Raw genomic sequence first — 18,989 nt, forward strand, 5'->3', positions numbered from 1 at the left:
TGTCAAGATGGAAAAGGGAGATTCGGGAATCCTAGTGGACTAAAGGCTGAACAATGAACAGCAGGAGAATGTTAAATTTAAGAAATCAAGTCCCTTTTTGGGAAGTGTTCTGAAAGTGGCAGTTCTCGGGGTTGTGAACACTTGCCTAGTTTACATGAAGGCCTCGGTTCAATCCTAGCACCAAAAAGTAACCCGTCATACCCTACCATCACAGCTCTGGAATAAAAATGTGCAGCCTGGCTACTCCCAGACTCAGCTCTTCCTCACTTTTTATTTGTTACTCTTGCTACTTCCTTTTATCTTCATTGATTTCACCCTATCTAGTTCTTAAGTTGTCTGTGTAAAGATTGTGTCCCAGGCATGTGAACTTTGACCCAAGGACAGGTATTGTATTATATGCCTCCTTGTACCTAGGGTCAATGCCTGGCACAAAACAGTGTTCAGTAAGGGCAGCTTCTGTCCCTCCTAGCATAGGACTTGGCATAAAGTATTCAAAAATGTTGGTTTCCTCCCCTTCAAGAATCTTAGGTGTTCCATGAATACCAACCCTATATCTTAGAATTGAAAAATGCAACCATGGCACAGCTGTGTGAACCATCTAGAAATCACTAGCTCAGGAGGGTCAGGATCTGAGCTCCTTCCAATCCTCCCAGCCTTCCAGCCACCCTTCCTGACCACAGTCAGGGCAATTCCCCCACCCCAGGCAAGTCTTTCCCTTGCCCACTTGCTGGATGCTAGCAGACATTTCCTGTTATCACGGGGACCCCAAGGTCTCTCTCCAACCAGGATGCTGCAAAACACATTCATCCTGGGCCTAGCACAGCCCAGCTGAGCACAGAGAGAACTGGAAGAAGGACTAGGGAAAAGATGTGTGTGACATATTCTCTGCCCCAGAGCAGCTAGGGGTAGAGCCAGACTAAATCCCAGGTCTCTCAACTTGGGTCCGGTCTCTGACCTAAATGGGTTGTCTCCTTGAGTCAGCATTTGAGCCTCAAGTTCTCCATCCTTAACCACAGACCTGGCTTTGCCTCTCCCCCAGCTTTGCCTTGGGGTAGACCAGGCCATGGATGCTCAAATGCAGGAAGAAATGTCCCAGCACAGGGGACCTGCACAGGAGACTCTGCCCCCCTCAGTAGGTGGCAGCAGAGGCTTCAATTGGTTGCTACACTTTTATGTCCCCCAAGTCTAAATGCCACCATGACAATGCTATTGCGGCCACCACTGCCTAACAGAATCACTAGGCTTTTAACCTGCATTTCTAGAATCCTTTTATGCTCTCCCTGACAACTGTGTTACTTTGGGTTAAAAACAAACTTTTGCAGCTGTGTAACCTTTAGTCTGCTAAGATTGTCAGATCTGAATTCAGAAAATAACACTGTTCCAAACTCATGTACCTGAGAAGGCCCAAGGTGACAAATCCAAGAGGGAAAAGAGCTGTTAGCTGAACATGCTAAGGAGATAGCAGAGGGAGGCCAGTTATGTTTAACATTTGCCAGAAATGTCTGACTTAGGTTACATTGTAGAAAAAATAAGCTGTAATAATGTCACCAGGAAATTAACACCATTAAAGATAAGAGATCATTAGTGCTCAGTTACAGGCCCCAGAGATGATAATAATACAGGCAGCACAGCCTCAGGTTCAGGGCCTGGCATTTAGAGTTAGAACAGGTTCAAATCCCACCCACGCTGGTTCATGGCACTGCTGTGTGTTTACTTAACTTCTCTGTTTTGTGTTTTTCTATTTAAGTGGAAATGATGTCCAACTTTTCAAAATACTGAGGTATTAAATTAAATGAGGCAAGATGTAAAGGGCTTGTGGCAGTCAGAATAATAGATCTCCAAAAGCAGCAGTAGTCCTCATTCCCCACAGGTCTGAATATGTTACCTTATATGGCAAAAGGAACTTCACAGATGTGATGAAAGGCCTTGATATGGGGTGAAAAATCTCTATGATCCAGGTGGACCCAATATAATCATAGAAGTCCTACTGACACAGAGTCAGAGACTGCAAAGTGATGGTGTGAGTTGCCACTGGCCTCGAATACACAGGAAAGTCCAAGGACCACAGAGTGCAGGCTGCCCTCGAAGCTGGGAAAGCAAGAGAAAGGATTCTCCCCTGAAACTTCCTGAGGGAACACAGCCCTGCAGAGACCTTGAGTTTGGACTTCTAGCGTGAGATTAGACATCCCTAGTGTCTTGCCACTGGTTCTGTGCCCATTTGCTGTAGTATCATAAGGAAACTAAATGAAGCTTCTTAGCCTGTTTTTGCACAAGCCTGCAAAAAAAAAATGGTAGCCAGTAATGGAAACTAGTACTATCTGGAGGAACTTTTAGTGCTTCTTGTGTAGCCAAACAGCCCTCAGTGGCCTTCCTCCCTTCCAAGACCCTCTACTCCATCTCCATTGGCAGGTGCTCCTGCCCCCTGAGAAGCCTGTCCCTTTCAAACAGCTGAGAAATGGTTACAGAGTTCATTCTAGGGGAACCTCAACTGCCCATTGGGCCCTTTTCCTAAGCCTGGCGCCTTTGCTCTGACAGTCCTTCAGATAATCCATATAAATCTCAGCTAACCCAGGAGAACTCACAGCTAAACTGAGTATATTGGCCATCACAGCGACCTTTCTGACTTCCTATAATATTGCTCAAGTGACAGGATTCTGAGTCCCTTTCCCACCACCCCACCCAGGGACATTCTGATTGTCTCCCTCTGGACATCTCTGGTATCTCCTGAAAGAGAACTCACAACCAAATGCCACATTCCAGGTACCCTGGGGAACCTAGAGAAGCTCTCCTGTTATGCTTCCCTCAAATTCACCCTAAGACCACCACATTGGGTTGGAGCAGTTGAACAACATGTACTGGGACCTCCATGCTGTATGTTAAAGTTCCTGTCTTCTAGCTGGTGCCAGTGGCTCATGTGTGCAATCCTAGCTACTCAGGAGGCAGAGATCAGGAGGATCGCAGTTCGAAGCCAGCCCAGGGCAAATAGTTTGTGAGACCCTATCTCGAAAAAACCCTTCACAAAAAAAAAAAAGGGGGGCTGGTGGAATGGCTCAAGGTGTAGGCCCTGAGTTCAAGACCCTGTGCCGCAAAAAAAAAAAGTTCCTGTCTTCTCTCGGACCTCAGCAAATGCCTCTCTGTCCTGACCTGACAGGGAACTGTTTGGACTTAGATGTGGAATGCTACCATTTCTCTCCTTTAGCTCACATTATTATACTTAGCTTAACATGTCAGGCTGTTCTTTGTGTCATGTCATGTTAACCAAAATATTCTCTGCCTGTCATCTCAAAATCAGTTAAGTATTAACCAAGTCATTTATGTTGCAACACTAATAAAATGTCAAATGGGACCAAGACTATGGCCTTAATTAGATATTTGCTTTCACAGTGACATTGATCAGCATCTTTGGGCATGGCCATAAAACAATTCCACATACACCTATGACTAGGCATACTAGTCCACAATTGAAATTATACTTGTCCCTTGATGTCCTGGGAGTATTGGCTCCAGGACTTTTGTAGATACCAGATTTAGGATGTTCAAGTCCCTTATATAAAATGGTGTAGTATTTGCATATAACCTATGCATATCCTTCTGTATATGTTAAATCATCTCTAGATACTAATAATACTTAATGCAATATAAATGCTATATAAATAGTTGTTATACTATATTTGTTGTTTGGGGAATATTGACCAAAAAATAGTCTATACATGTTCAACATAGCTGCATTTTTTTAAATTTTTTTGATGTTGGTTTGTGGAATCTATAGATGGGGAGGATCCACTGACTATCTTGTGCACAAATTTATCATGAGATGACGTGACAAATACCAAGCCTTGGTGTGCTTTGTCTCCATTACAACTAACACAATTCCCTGAGGTAATAATCTAGCAAGCCTACCACAAAACTGGGAATACAGTTACCTTGTTGTGGCTTATGTTTAAAGAACCCACACAGGCTTCTAGAGAATTCTCCATTTTTTTCATATACTCACAAATCAGCCAAATAATCTGATCAGGGAGGATGGATAGGATATCCCCACTTCCATAGCTGCAGAACTTTCCCCTCTTTACTAATCAGAGCTGTATTTTTCTGGAGCTTGCTGGCGTTCCAGCTTCTTTCACAGTCTCTACATTCCTTAAACATTACCAGCAGAGGCTCTGCAACTTCAGTGGTAAGTTCTCTCTTCTCCCTGGAGTATAATTTGTCCTGTCCAAGAGACTTGAGCTCATTTTCAGCAGTTTGGTACTGTTAGAATCTCTTTACTCATCAATTTTCTCTTACTAAAGTTTTCTTTTTCTTTTTAGTCAATAAATTGTTCTCCTTGGTGAAGATGAAGGAGGCAAAGTTCTGCTTGCTCTCTCTCTCATTCCCATTCTAAAATGCAAATAGCATCATGTTACTTGGTCTGCCTTAAATTCATGGCTGGTTCCACTTTGTCTTCAATGGTGGTTCTCAAACTCTCCTGGGATACTTGTTTGTTTGGTTTTTTTTTTAAAGGCAGTTTCTCCAAATCTCTTCTGGGAGGCTGAGTCAATTGCTATGTTAGGGGAAGACTAGATGTCAAAACGCATCTAAAAAATGTGTGGTGGCTCAATGATAGAATTTATTTCTCATTTCATAAAGCCCCTAAATAGGTGCTCCACTTTCCGAACAATCATTTAGGAACTCAGAGTTTCTTCTGTTTTGATGATCTTCCATCTTCAACATGGGGCTTCTAAATTCCCTGTATTTACTTGTTTGCAGCAACATGGAGAGAAAGAAGGGGGCATGGAGAAGATGCAAGGCAGATTTTAAAGGGTTAGGTCTGGAAATGTCACAGATTACTTTTATTCACACTCTGTTGGCTAGAATTCAATCACATGAATACACCTAACTGGGAAAGAGACTAGGAATTATTATAGTCTAACAGCAAAAGATGGTGGGTGATGTAGTCTAGTTGCAAAGGATGTTGGGAAATGTAGTCTTGCTACAAAGGATGTTGGGAAATGTAGTATAATCCAGGAATAATTGAAAAGTTATGGTAAAGAGTCTGCCAATGTGAATGAATTAGGTTTAGATATCTGCATTTCTATAAGCTTCCCAGATGATTCTGACACAGGGCCCTACTTTGAGCAACACTGTTCTGTCCGTCCCTGGTGCAGTTCCCAAGGCCCCTTGCAAAGTGGCCTCCATGTTCCTCTCTCTCTGTGACTACCTTACTATAATCATATTAAGCACCAGCAGTTTCCCCAGCCCACATGCTCTTCCATACCTTTGTGTTAGATGACTCTTATTTACCCTGCCCTTCCTCCTATTGTTCACTTGGCAAACTCCTGTTCCTCCTTCAAGACTCAGTGTAAGTGTAATTTCTTCTGTAGTGTCTTGCCTGACCCACCTGCCCCCAGCTGACCTTTTTTAATGTCCCTATTCTACCTGGACTGAGTCTCATTATGCTATCGATCATGCTGAGTGGTGTTCATTTATATGTTTGCCTTCCCATTAGACTGGGAGATCCTCAAGGGCAGTGACCTTTTCTTAATTATCTTTGTATCCTCAGCACCTGGCACCTTGCCTGGTGTATGGTAGAACTCAGTAAGAGTTTGCTCCACAGAAATCTTTAGTATTAGTACTGTAATCACTAATCCATTCCTTTCTTGATTTTCTGTTATCAAATAAGAAAAGCTTTTTTGTTGTTATTATTACAATTTTGCTGTTTGTGTGACAATTGTATTTATGCCCTTTTTCCTCCTTTTTCATTTTTCCCAAAGGTGACCTTCACCCAGCATGATGATTTCATCAAGATGCATTCCCACTTTACTATTTCTCTTCAAGACCATTGGCAATTACACATTAAGAATTCTACCAAGATACCCCCTGTCTTCTTGAGCTATCTTCCGTTTTAGAGTCTGATGTCCACTGATTTCTTAAGGACCTATAAAAGCCTGAGTTTCTGAAATCCAAGGTACATCATCTCATGCCCATTCTTCCACTCTGTGGACATGATGGAATCTAAGATGGTAGCCAGACTCCAATATGGTATGCAATGGTTCTCACTGGTATACCCAGTCTGTGTCCCCTCTCATAGGAAACCAGGGGTGCAAAAATTCTCTCTCTCTCTCTCTCTCTCTCTCTCTCTCTCTCTCTCTCTCATCACTTGCTGCTTAGGCAGAAATTAGCTTCTATGTCTTAAGATGGCCCTATAAAGAGACTCATATGGTAAGGACCTTAGGCCTCTAGCCAACAGCTCCATGAGTGAGCTTGGAAGTGAATACTCCTTGAGATGACTGTAGCCCCAGCTGATATCTGACTTCAACTTCATGAGAATCCCTGAGCCAGAACCACCCAGCTACTCTCCCTGTGATATTCCTGATATTATGTAAGATAATGAATGCTTGTTGTTTAAGCTATTAAATTTTGGGTGAAATCTGGTAGCAAAAGATGGCTAGTACAATTGGGCTTTTTTCATTTATCCTTATCTTAACTTCCAGTGTCCTTTAGGTGATGGTTCAGGGCCATGAGAGATGCAACAATCAGCCAGGAGTACCCACAGCAAGGTACTGTCTGACTTCCACTCTGGTTTTGAGAAATGTCTGCAATAAAGTCAGCCATGTCCTCCATCTACCTTGATGACACAGACTCCCTGGTGATGATAGAGAACCTGTCCCTCCCTCTTATATGTCTGCATAAATTTTTTTATACTTAGGATTAGTTGACTTCTACGTCATGTAAGGATTTGAAAAACAACTTAAAAGAAAAAAGCAGAGGAAATTAAACACTTGCTATCATACAGTAAGTGCTAAATGAATATCTGTTATTGACATTTTCATCATTAGTACATCTTTATTTCATATGTTTTCACCCCAACTCACAGTTCTGTTACTTTTGAACAGTGCATACAAACCAACTGCCACATGTCAATCCTCATTCCCAGTAAAAACAGCCTTGATTATATCGCCTAGGTCATGTCTGCCACCATTTTTAAATGTTAAGACCAGTTTAATTGAATTTGCCCTGTAGATATTTATTTACCTTGGGTATATAAATATCCCAGAGTCCAGATATGTTCGGACTCTTTCTGAGTCCTTCTTTCCAAGCTTTCCAACCTTTATGTTTAAATTCTGGTTGTTTCTAATGAAATTTTGCATTAGCCAGAACTCTCTGGCTACTTTTGAAATTGTCCTGAAGCTAATATTAGCATTATTGAGGGTTTAGATATAAGTGAGAAGATACCTGTTACTGTCTAGGAAAATTCACAACCATCTAAAGTTAATGTGCTATCTGTGATAGCAAATTCATAAAGGATTGAGGTGTTTTTTAATGAAAACCTAGTAAATATTTTTCAAAGGTTTGAGGGTAGTGAAAAATATTAACCTACAGGCTGCAGTAGCATTACACATTTCCTTGTTTAACACTTGTTTCCAAAATTCAAGACTGAAAACTTTCATCTCAACAATACTATGTTCTTCCATTTACAACAATCTCATTTTTAAGCAGTGTGTAGTCAAAGGGTTTGATGGCATGATAAAAATGTGCCTTGCTTTATACAATCAGGTCTCTGGACACACCTGCCCTTTTCCTCCTAGAGCCTAATTGTGAGATCCTTTCATTGTGATGCCTGAGGCTTCTTCCCCATCTCCTCCCTTTGCACGTTGTCTGTTCTACTTCATAGCTAGAGAGCTTCTTTTACCCTATGCTTTAACCTGTAAGCTGCTCAAGACCCCTTAGACGTAGGTAAGAGATAAGTCTAAAATAAATAAAAATACTGTGTTTCTGAGCAGTTTTATGTGAACAGAATTTCTAGTGAACAGCCACAGATTGAACTTTCAAGAGATGGAAACTCATACATACTTTTGGGATGCAAATTAGCAAAGCCATGTTTTATAATTTAAAATTTTTATCTCACATTCTCTTACACCAAGGTACTTCTTGAGCCAGATGGTGGCTTGTGTCACAGACTTTGGGCTATTTTAATGTTCCCTGTAATACTCAATAGGCACCTTGAGTTCAGGCCCTATTGCTTTTTTGGTGACTAAGTCATCACTTACCTTAACACCCTCTGTTCCCTGAGGGTAGAATCTCAGCAATGTGCTTGACATTCATGTTTCTACTGTTTTGACAGGACGTATAGCTCAGGTGGTAGAGCTGCTTCCCTAGCAAGCACAAGGTCAAACCTCAGTACTGCCAAAAACCAAAACAAAACAAAAACCACATTTCTACTGGTCTCACAAATTCTTCCTCCTAGACCCCTCTGTACAGTTATAGCACAGCTCACAAATTCTGGTAAAGAGCAACATAGGGTTACATATTCTGAAGGACCCTAAATAGCTGAAACCATTAGAAACATTATGCTAAGAACCCAAGTTTATCTCAAACTCTGTTGACTGAGTGAAGCTTGACTCTCGACACCTCCATCTGTGGGGAAAATAGAGAATTTGTTCCCCAGAGGAAGGACTGCCTTTCGTTTGTGAACATGACAGCCTGGCTACCTCTGCTGAGAGGAGAGTAGAGATAAACAACAGCACGGAGACAAAGCCATGGCCCTGGCCCTGTTCATTAAGTAGCTGATGCAAATGAGATTTGCTGCCTAAGGCTCTGCACTGTCATCCCCTCTGCCTTCTGCCATTCACAGCCCATGGGGACTGTGACACACAGTCAGCAGTGTGAGTGGAGGGAGAGCAGCAGGGGCCCCTGTTTTAGAGATGGTCAAGACAGAATAGTCACCTGTTCTATGTGAGTGGTAACTGTCCTGCCTCTGGCCCAATTAAGGGCTTCAAAATGAGCCACTCATGACCTGATCTCAACCTTCAATCCTACCAGAAAACAAAGGGAAAGGCCCAACAGTGGCACCAGTGAACTCTGGAGTAGAATAGGGGATAGGCAAATTCTTTACCTCTATATTCTTAAATACAGCTCAAAAATGCCGAGTGTCACCTATATCCCAGCACTAAGGAAGACTCCAAGCCTGAGGTCATCCTGGGCCAGCCTGGGCCATATAGCAAAATTCTATCTCAAAAATAATAGGAAAAAGAATAAGAAGAATGCCAAGAACTATCAACACTCAATCGTTTCTCAAAAGTCTTCTGAATTTTATCTTTAGTGAAATGCCTCAGTGAGTGAAAGAATTCTCTGAAATGCAATTAAATTTCCCTTACTATATCCTACCAATCATTTCAGTCTTACTTTCATACTCTCTCATAGAGAAACACTGGCGTCTTTCTAAACATTGAAAAGTAAAGTGGAAGTTTGATCATTATAAATAATTCATCAACCAATAAATATGTACTAAGCAGCTATGAAATCCATTCCTCCTGCCCAGTGGATGGAGTCGCATTATCAATGATGAGAGTAGAAACTGCTCTCTGAAACACCCAAGCAGTGTCTCCTGTCAGTTTGGGAGTCAGAGCCACCCAGGAAAATTGTTCATGGCTCTGTCTAATTAGCACTCCTGCCACCTGCAAACAAGTGGTACTAAAAAAGGTGCTGAATTCCTGCCATTGAGGTTCCAAAAAAAGACACCATTGGCTTCATTCTGAATCTTAGAATCTAGTATTTCACTGCTTTGGGCAAAAAAGTGGAATTACACTTTCATTTTCACACAAAACAATGACTGTTAACAATAAGTCATGCTTTAGAAACCATCCTATGGTGATCAATTCTTTCATCCATTGGCCTTACCTACCCAGACCTCCAATCCCTGCTGTTTGGTCTGGTCTCCATCTGCCTCTCATAAAAACCTCCTCACTCATCAGCTTCACTCTGAAACCTGCCCCTTTGGGGAAACCATCCTGCCAGCCTTGCTCTTGTGGAAGTTCCCCTGACCCCCCATACTTGAAGTCTTTCCCTCATAGTTGAGTACTGAGTTCTTTTTCTTGATAACACCTTTCTTACCTCAACCCTTGTTGAGAAGAGCAGCCAGGTATGTCATTTGGCAACCTCAATACCTTTCGGAGGAAATAAGCAGAGTGAAAATGACTAGAGTGTGAACCATCTTATACCATCCTTGTCTTCCTGATAGTCCCCAGCACAGGGCTGAGCCCAAAAGAGATTGTCAGTAAACTGCTGATTAAATGACTGACATGTGTCTTTATGACACATACAGAGAAAAGTGGCCCCAGTGAAAATTCAACTGCTGTGCCTTCTTACTTCCTGTTTTAATCAACATCATGGGGGTTCAAATGCTAGACACACAATAGGTGCTAAATAGATTTTTATGGATTGATTAACCACTGGAGGGACAGAGGATTATGTAGAATTTATTAATGTTTAAAGGTTTTAGTGGAGCATAATGTTAGAAAAACAAGTTTGTGTTAGAAGCACAAAACACCAACCAGCACAAAGGCTGGCAGCTGCTATGTTTTTATATCCTCCGTGTTCCTAGAAACAGATGTCCTGTCAAACCTGAGGGTTCTAATGAGGCTTCCACTCTTCCAAGTGACCTGTGTGTTCAGTAATCAAAGAGATGAGTGCCCCTCTTCTACATGGGTGCTCTGTATTCTAAAACTGATTTCCAGTCCTGATCCAGGACTGACTGACGATAAAGGCAAAAGCAGCGTTCACTGTGTCCACCCACTGCAAGGAGAAGGCGCTGGGCTAATGACAAAGGAAATTGCATTCGTATATTGAGTGTGGTGAAAAAACAGAGGCTTTGGAAGCAAGCAGGCTCAAATTCCAACTCTGCTACCTGCTCACTTCGTGGCTGCAGGAGCTCACCCTACCCTCTCTGGGACTCAGTTTTGAGGGCTGATAATATCAATTCCACAGGTTGCTGTGATTACTGACAAAACATCATGATGCAGTAGCCACCAAACAAGTGATCAAGGTGCTGTGATTATTACTATAAATACAGATAAGAAGAGGAGCGCATCTGGGAACAGTGGGTATGTGTGGGACCCCAGGCAGTCCTGATGTGCCTTCCTGCAGATGAAAGTAGAGCCCTTGTCTGCTCAGCCTCACAAAGAATGGCTTAGCCTCAGAGCAGGGAATGGATGTTCTGGAGTGTTCCAGTCTACCTCCCCATATGTTATGAGTCCACTCTTTCATAACCCATCCACTTGGAGCATATACATTGATCTTGATCGTAGAGCCCAGCTTGGGACTCAGGATGGGAGCGGGGGAGGGTTGGCTTTTGGAGTGCACCACACAGAGCTGATCCTGTACTTCATAGAGAATTTTTTTGTCAGCACTGGGGCTTGAACCCAGGGCTTCACACTTGCTAGGCAGGTGGGCTACTGTAAACCATTCCACCAGCCCTTTTTTCAAGATAGGGTCTCCTGAACTATTTACCCAGGGCTGGCTTCCAACCATTATCCTCCTAATCTCTGCCTCCTGTTTTGCTGGGATTATAGGTATGAGCCACCCACTGGCCCTCTGCTTTCATGGAGAAATCTCTAACCATGGCCAAAGAAGGTCTCATGCACCACAACCAACATGTTCCATGTACAATTCAGAGAGATGCATGCCAACCATGGTCACATTCCACGGATGGCACACCAAGCAGGGGAGTGAGTAACCCAGAAAAGATCCAGACACCAGCAAGATTTATGCAGAGAGAAAAGAGAACCCCTCACACAACACAGATCCAGTTTATGTCACCAAGCCCCTGGGTACACTGGGACAGACAACCTGAATTACAATGCTCCAGATAAAATGGAACTCATGTGTAGACCAGAGCAGACATTTCATAAACAGCAGCAAACAACACCAAACAGTGACGGGCTGGGCTGAACCCCAAGGAAGACGAAGACCTGGCTTCTGACTTTAGAAATCCTATTTCCATTCAGGGTCAGAATGAAAAGAGGGTAAGGTGAGGACAGGGTAGATGGGCCCACTGTGATTCTAATTCACATAGCTGTCTCATTCTCCCCAACAAGCTGATACCCTAGTGAACAGCTATCATGCTCTAAAACTGGAGATTTTGCAACCTTCCAGCTAGACACTGCAGCTTTGGCATCACCACACCAATGGAAATCCTCCTCTGGAGGATTCTACAGTGCTTTCTTCCCAATAATGCTAGCAAGGCAACCAGGACAGCCCTTCCCCCTTAATCTAGAGATCAGTCCAGGAAGGATTCTTGCACTGTGTACTTTCTTCTTTCTTTTTTTGGAGGGGTGTGGGCAGCACTTGGTTTTGAACTCAGGGTCCCATGCTTGCTAGGCAGATGTACTACCACTTGAGCAACACCTCCAGCAAATTTTTGCTTTATAGAAAGGGTCTTGCACTTTTTTGCCAATGGTGACCTTGAACTGCAATCCTCCTATCTACCCATCCCTAGTAGCTGGGATCACAGACATGAGCCCTATTTTCTTTTCATTTGAGGATCATTCCAAATTATCTGTAAAACATTAGACCTGACTCAAATTGGTAGATCTTAACCTACTCCAGACCCCGCAAACCTTGGCCATAGTTCTGTAATGCCTACAGCTATCCTACAGGATTCTCAGAATGCAGCCGGGGGTCGGGGTGGGGTGGGGTGGGGGGGTGGGGGGATGGGGGGGACACGGACTGCATACTCACTATTGGTGGATCCATGCAGATCATCTCAGAGAACGGCATCCTACAGGATTGACTCATGGCCCATAGCTTTCTTCTCCTTCTCTTTGCATTTGAGTTGCTTGAGATATTACCTGTGCATCTATTTTAAATCCCAAGTAATCCCTGCTTTTCCATTTTACTATCTACACTCTTATCTATCACCTCTCATTCACCATTGTACAAGCTTAGTATTCAAACCACATCTGTCATTCACCTTCGGGTGTTGTTCCAGGGCCCTTGGGAGCTTTCTCTCCCCCCACCCCACAACTCTCACCCTGTTCCTCTTTGAGGGGCCTCTGTCACTTTCTTAATGGCACACGGGTTTTCCTGGATGTCCTGTCACCAAAGGTGGATTCCTTCCTAAAGTGCTCTGCACTATGTCCCCCATCAATTTGCCCCCCTTCATCCACACACCAAAACTCCATCTATTTTTTTTTCCAGGAAATGCAGTTACTCTAACACCAATGGGCTATTCCCTAAGAGTCCTCTTTCCTTTTCACTGACAGTCCTTCTGCTACCCTCAGTAGATTATTATTTATTATTTATCAGCCACGACACTGTACTGTGCTTCCTACAAGATATTAAAGAAGACACAACCCCTGCACTGAGTTTACAGCCAAGGAGAGTGAAGCTTTGGATCAGACATCACAGGAAACAGAAAAAAGGGGTTCACTGACAAAGTCCTTGCTTTGCCCAGGCAGATGGGGGCCTAGCAGAGCCCTCCCCCTATGCAGCAGCTCAACAGCTAATGGGATCCCTATCCTACTGTACCCCCTCCCCAATTTCTAACCAGGCCTTAGGCCTCAGTGCTTTGCCTGGGGGAGTGGCGGGAGGGTAGTGAAATGAAGATGGGGCCCACCAGCCTTTACCTTCATGCTGGGGGTGTAGGATGGAGGGGAGGAAGGGTGAGAAGATATCTTTTCTCTGAAACTCAAAACCAGGTGAGGGGGAGGTAGGGGAGAAGGGAGAAGTCCGGGAATCAAAAACAAACCTAGACAGTTAACAAGGGGGCAGGGTGGGGGGGAGACTGATGCAGAACATAAGTGTTCTAGGGAAATGGAAAACCTCTCATTAGGGTTACCACAGGCCTCCAGCCAAACTTTCCTCTTATTGTTGAAATTAGGGTCTTCATGAACAGCGTGTAGAACTAAAGGAGATGGACTGAGAAGTCCGCGTGGACAGTGAGAGAGCGAGTTTGGGGTGAGGTGGAGGTGTCAGTGTTGACAGGAAAGCTAACGTGGTCTGAGTGACAGAGGAGGGTTGGTGTGAAGAGGAAAGTTCGAGTACACTGAGAAGTCGGGCAGACAGAGAGCTGATAGACAGGACTAGCATAGCTAGCCAAGGTCTTTCAGACACTGACACAATTCTTGCTCCTTCCTCAGGCTGGAGTGTCATACGCAGAGAAGCTGAAAGACGATTGGACTCTTCTTTCTCAAACTTTTCCACCAGTTTTCTCAGGTGTTGAGAGTAAACTAGGAGCTAGCCTCGGTCCTGGTCCTCCAACCCTGGGCCGGCGGAGCCAGGAGGCCGGGGCCCAGCAGCCCCACCACGCGCCGTGCGTCTGCCGGGCGCGGCCGCAGAGCCTGGCTAGCCGGGAGCCACCGCAGGGGGCGGGGGCGGCGGACAGACGCCGGACACACCCGCTGGCACTCCGCCCCGGGCTCGGCGCGCGCGGCTGCAGGGGATCCCTCGGGTCCCGGTAGCGGCGCGCGGTGCCGGGCTGGGGGCGCCCCGCCTCCCCCACCCTCCGCCCCCGCCCACTCGGGCGCCTGTGATTGGCTCCGCCCGCCCCTGGCTGCGCGCCGAAGCCCGCCTCCCTCGCTGCTAAAGCAGACGGTACCCGGAGCGGAGCGAGCCAGAAGGGAGCATGGTCCCCGCGCCGCGGCCGCGCCAGCCCCCGCGCCGCCGCCGCCGTCCCCGCCACCGCGGATCTAGCCGCAGTTCCAACCCGGGTCCCGGCTCCGCAGGGCTCGCCAGCAGCCCCGGCGATCGCCGAGCCTGAGCTCAGCCCCCGCCAGAGCCCCGAGCCCCGAGCCCCGAGCCCCGAGCCCGGAGCCAGCCCCAGCCCCGCGGCCGCCGCGGCTGCGGGGAGAGGGCGGGGGCGATGCTGCCGGAGCCGCCGCCGCCGCCGCCGCCTCGATGAGAGCCGCGCCGCACCGCGCATAGCCGCACAGGCTGACAGGCAGAAGGACTGACTTCCCTCTCCCAGGCATCCTCCCTGGGCTGCCGGGAGGCGGCGGCGGCGGAGGAGGAGGAGGAGGAAGAAAAGGGAGAGAAGGCGGAGAGCAGGAACGCGAGGAGGTGGACCTGGATCCGTTTCTCCCGGCCAGGACGCGAGCGGCCCCAGCCACCGCTACCCGCCGGCGCTGTCCCCTATTCATCAGCCCTCCTGCGCCCACCCGCGACCCCGGGCTCTCTGCGCGTCGGGCCGGGGCCGGTGCGGCGCGGCCGCAGGTAAGAGCCGGGCCGGGGCTCCTAGGATGTGGCGCGGGGCCCTAGGGTCCAGGTGGCTGCTCGTGCGGGGCCAGGCTTGGGAGCGGGGCCCGGGAACCCGGAACGCTGGGATCGGCTCTGGCAGCAGCCGTGGCTGGAGCCTCCCGCGTCTGGACTCGCAAGGCTGCAGGAGCCCTTGCGCCTGCGCTGCTCCGGTATAAAAAAAGAAAGGGGGGGAAAACTTCCTGCCCCCGGGTGTGTTTGCAGTGGGCTACCTGGGGGTATTGTCGCGATGGTCAAAGGTGGTGGAAGCGAGTGCGACCCTCGGCCCGGGCAGCCCCGGGCTGGGCCCAGCAGCGCGCGCGCCCCTTTCCAGGCCACCTCCCCCTGCGCGGCCCAGGCCCCCCTCCGGGCTGGGGACCAGGAGACACTGGAGGGGTGGCCCCCGGGGCGGCCGCGCGCCCTACCCTTTGAGGAGGTGCGCGCCTCGGTGCTACGAGAAGCTGGATAGGGTTTCTGTCCCTCTTGCGTCCTCAGAGCCTGCATTTGGGGACTGGGGTTTCTTCACTCGATCCCAAGTAACTTTCGAGGTAGAAGAGCTTGAAAACCGTCTGGAGGGAACCCACACAAACCTTGTTGCGACTCCCTTCCCCACTTCCCTTGACACCCTGTGGGTCCCAGCGTGTTGAGGAAGGCCAGGAAAGGAGACCTTCGGGGATGGCGGAGGGCGAGGACGTGGTGTCTGGTGGGGAGGGTTGTTTATGTGTGGGATAGTGGACCCGGAGACTCATAATGTGGGAGTGTGGACGCGCGCTCCGACTGCCGCGGGGGGTGCAGGCTGGCCTAGGGCTCACGTCCCTGTCTCCGTGGCCTGGAGGAGATCGAGAGCGCGAGGGTTATCTGCGGTCGCGCGCGGGTGCCGGCGCTGGGCAGCGTGGGCCCCGGGGCCCCAAGGGAGAGGCGTGCTCTCCCGGGACCGGAGAGCGTAGCCGAAGAGCCCGGGTAGGTCCGAGGCGGCTCCCCGGGCCGGTCGGGTGTGCGTTGGCTGGGGAAGGTGGGGACGCACTGCCTGCCTGTGGCTGGCGGTATCCGCAGGGGGGGTGGCGGCAAAGAGCGAACTCGGATGCCTGGGTCCGCCTGCTGAGAAGCCAGTTGTCTTTGGGCGCTGGAACCGAACGGCAGACGCGATCGGTTGGTAGGTCCTCCTGTGACTCCCCAGAGATGATGATGGGCAAGATGCTGTCGCCGCTGCCATCCGCCGGGCTCTGCGAACAGCCTCCTCTCCCCGTGGTTCTTGCGCCGCGGCGCGCCCGGGGCGAATCGCGGACTGTGGTATTAATGTAGCATTAGGTGAGACCTCTTCGCCAGAGGGACTGGACGTGGAGGACGCCACGCTGTTGTGCACGCGAAAGTTCCACTCGTCAGCTGAAAGATACACACCGGCTCCTCCACGGCAGGCTCCAGCCCTCGTCAGCAGGGCAGTATTGGGATTGGACTCCTTGTTGTGACAAATCTGTCCTGGTTACAGCTGTATTTACCCTAATTTCATTTTCTTTAAAGTCATTTGTCTAGTCACTACAGAGTTCCTTCCCTTGCTGTGTGGTCTTACCGCTAACTCAGCCTGGGGAGGGGAGGTTTGAGAAATTCGTTCCGTTTAGGATGAATGACAGCAAATTTAATTAGCCTACATCACTCTTGACTTTTTTTTTTTAAATTAAGGAGGGGGTGTTGTAGAGCTAATTTTTACATTTTTTTTACTTGGGGGGTGTTAAGCAATTTTATAGATTGTTCATCTTGACACTTAGAGAAAATGTGTCCGGCAGGCACAGGTGAATACTTTGAGGGCTGATTGGTATGCATGTATTTGATTAGTCACACAGTGTAGGTGTTCATACAGGTATGGAGCTATGTGGCACTGATGAACATAGTCTCCGTCCCATACATCGTATAGAGGGCATTTGATTTATCATCTTGCTATAAATCAGGGAATTACTAGTATATGTGCTCTTAAGCCCTATATTAATTTAATGACATTTAAATTGGTTTATGGGCTGATGCATTTAACCAGTTTTAATAACTTTTCTTCACAAACACAAAGCACATTTGTTTATGACTGAGAAAAATCTTTTCTTCTATTCACTCTCCCCATTTCTAGTTCAGTGATGGAAATCTGTAGGTCTCCAACTTTCATTTGCAAGCAACAAACCAAACGAAATACCTAGAGTTTTACTGAAATAAAATATCCTATGGTAGCCATGGTAACAAACAGATTAAGGGTTATTGGTTTTCATCTGTATGTGATGGAGGGTGGGGACCAAGTGTTGTGTCTTTTTAATTACATTTCTAATGAGTGGTGGTCATACTTAGAGTGTGGCAGATAAACCAGACCAGAATTCAGTCTTGTGAGAGGTTTATTGGAACAAAGACGAGTAAAGCCCAAGAGAATGACTTCTACTAACTGCTGCTCTTCATATCCGAAAAGCAAATGGATAAAACCTTTTTTGTTTGTTTGTTTTTTCAAGTAGATGAGAATTGAGCCATTCCCTTTAAGATTAGAAAATGTATTTTGCTGATAAGCTATTACCAAAGCAACCTTTAAATCCAGCCCCTGTTTTCTAGGAATAAACATGTTAGAAATGTGGTTGTTGGTGTAGATGGAGTGTCACAGTTGTTATCAACACCTGTCAGTCTAAGTGAGGCATATCATTAGTGTATTCAAATCTTGCCTATTTCAATATTCATGCATTTCCATGGTGATCCACTCCATTTTTGTTTACTTAGTCAACCTTATAAATCTTTGGCATCAATTTCACTTGTGCCATCGTTTTTTCTTTCATTTATCAATTGATTTGGCTCAAATCATTGCCAGTTTAAAATGTTTCCTTCCTCCCATCCACTAGTTTCCAAAAGTTTACACTATTCTCAGCTACACACAGATAGAAAGGAGTTAAATTTTTTTCTGATAGATTCAAATAACACCATCAATGCTAACGTAGATTTTTAGCATCTTGTTTGATGTGTGTGTGTGTGTGTGTGTGTGTGTGTGTGGTTTTTTGTTTTGTTTTTTTTTTCTTCTTCTTCCTGCAGCCTTACTGTAAAGATGGTTCCATTTATGACCTGGAGATGTCAATTCAATCCAGCAGAATTGACTAAAGTTTTTCCTTTTTTTTTTTCCTCCTCAACCCCATTATGGTTTAAGAATGTTTTGTGTCTTCAGCTATATCTGACTTGGAGAGACCTCAAGGCTGGGTATTAGAATGGGTCTGACCTTGGATTTTTTCTCTTCCAGTAATGGCCAAAGCCAGAAGGTTCCGGAACATCAGAGGATTTTCCAAATATAATATACATTTAGACCCAGCACATAGTATCTCTGGGATACAGTAACAATTTAAGTTGGCAGAACAGGCAGTTTTACTTAAACACTAGTGATGATTTTGCTCATTGGCTTTCAACTTTGCTTTCTAATGATGCGATCCCATGCTAATCACAGCCCTGTATATTTCAGAAATATCAAGGCAGGCATTAGCACGCTACTGGCTTATTAGGATCGGGCACAATAATTGGAACGCGTAAGTTCAAAGTCAGAAGGAGAAATGGAATTATATCCAACTTTGTGATTCTATAATCAGTCAACTAAGCGCCTACTTGGGGGTAAGAGGAAAAAGAAACACTCTGAATAAGAAATCCAGCTCTTGGCTGCCATGGATGAAGATAAACCAAGGTAGTTACATGTAAGAAGACAAGAGAACAAGAAATCTCTTTGTGGATAGATAATTCAGATGTTGCCCAGGCCTTTCTTAGCAGCTTGCGCTGTGCTACCTACATCTAGACATAAGTGTTTATAGAATAGTTATTTATGCTTTGTACAAAAGATAGGCATTTGTAATTGCTTCAAAAAAAATCTAGGGTTTTCTCCTAATATGCTAAAATCTTAAATAGCATAATCCCTGAGAAAAGACTTTCCTCTGCAGTAGATTTTACTGTAGAAAATGACTTTAATAATTTTAGTTAAGAAGAAAAGGTGTATCAAAATCCTTTACCTG

At 46.1% G+C, this 18,989-nt stretch overlaps 1 protein-coding gene across 3 annotated transcripts in view; it reads left to right on the forward strand.

Moving 5' to 3' along the window:
- Positions 1-14,688: 14,688 nt before the first annotated feature.
- The window catches only part of Klhl29 (kelch like family member 29), a 297,434-nt gene continuing 293,133 nt past the window's right edge, over positions 14,689-18,989 (forward strand). For 2 of the 3 annotated variants that reach the window (XM_074049261.1, XM_074049262.1), the window contains exon 1: positions 14,689-14,967. The gene's annotated coding sequence lies outside the window, so the exon portion shown is untranslated. The remainder of the gene's footprint in view (positions 14,968-18,989) is intronic. The other variant, XM_074049260.1, reaches the window with a different exon arrangement.

The sequence above is a fragment of the Castor canadensis genome, chromosome 12 (assembly GCF_047511655.1).
Source record: "Castor canadensis chromosome 12, mCasCan1.hap1v2, whole genome shotgun sequence".
NCBI classification, from domain to species: domain Eukaryota; kingdom Metazoa; phylum Chordata; class Mammalia; order Rodentia; family Castoridae; genus Castor; species Castor canadensis.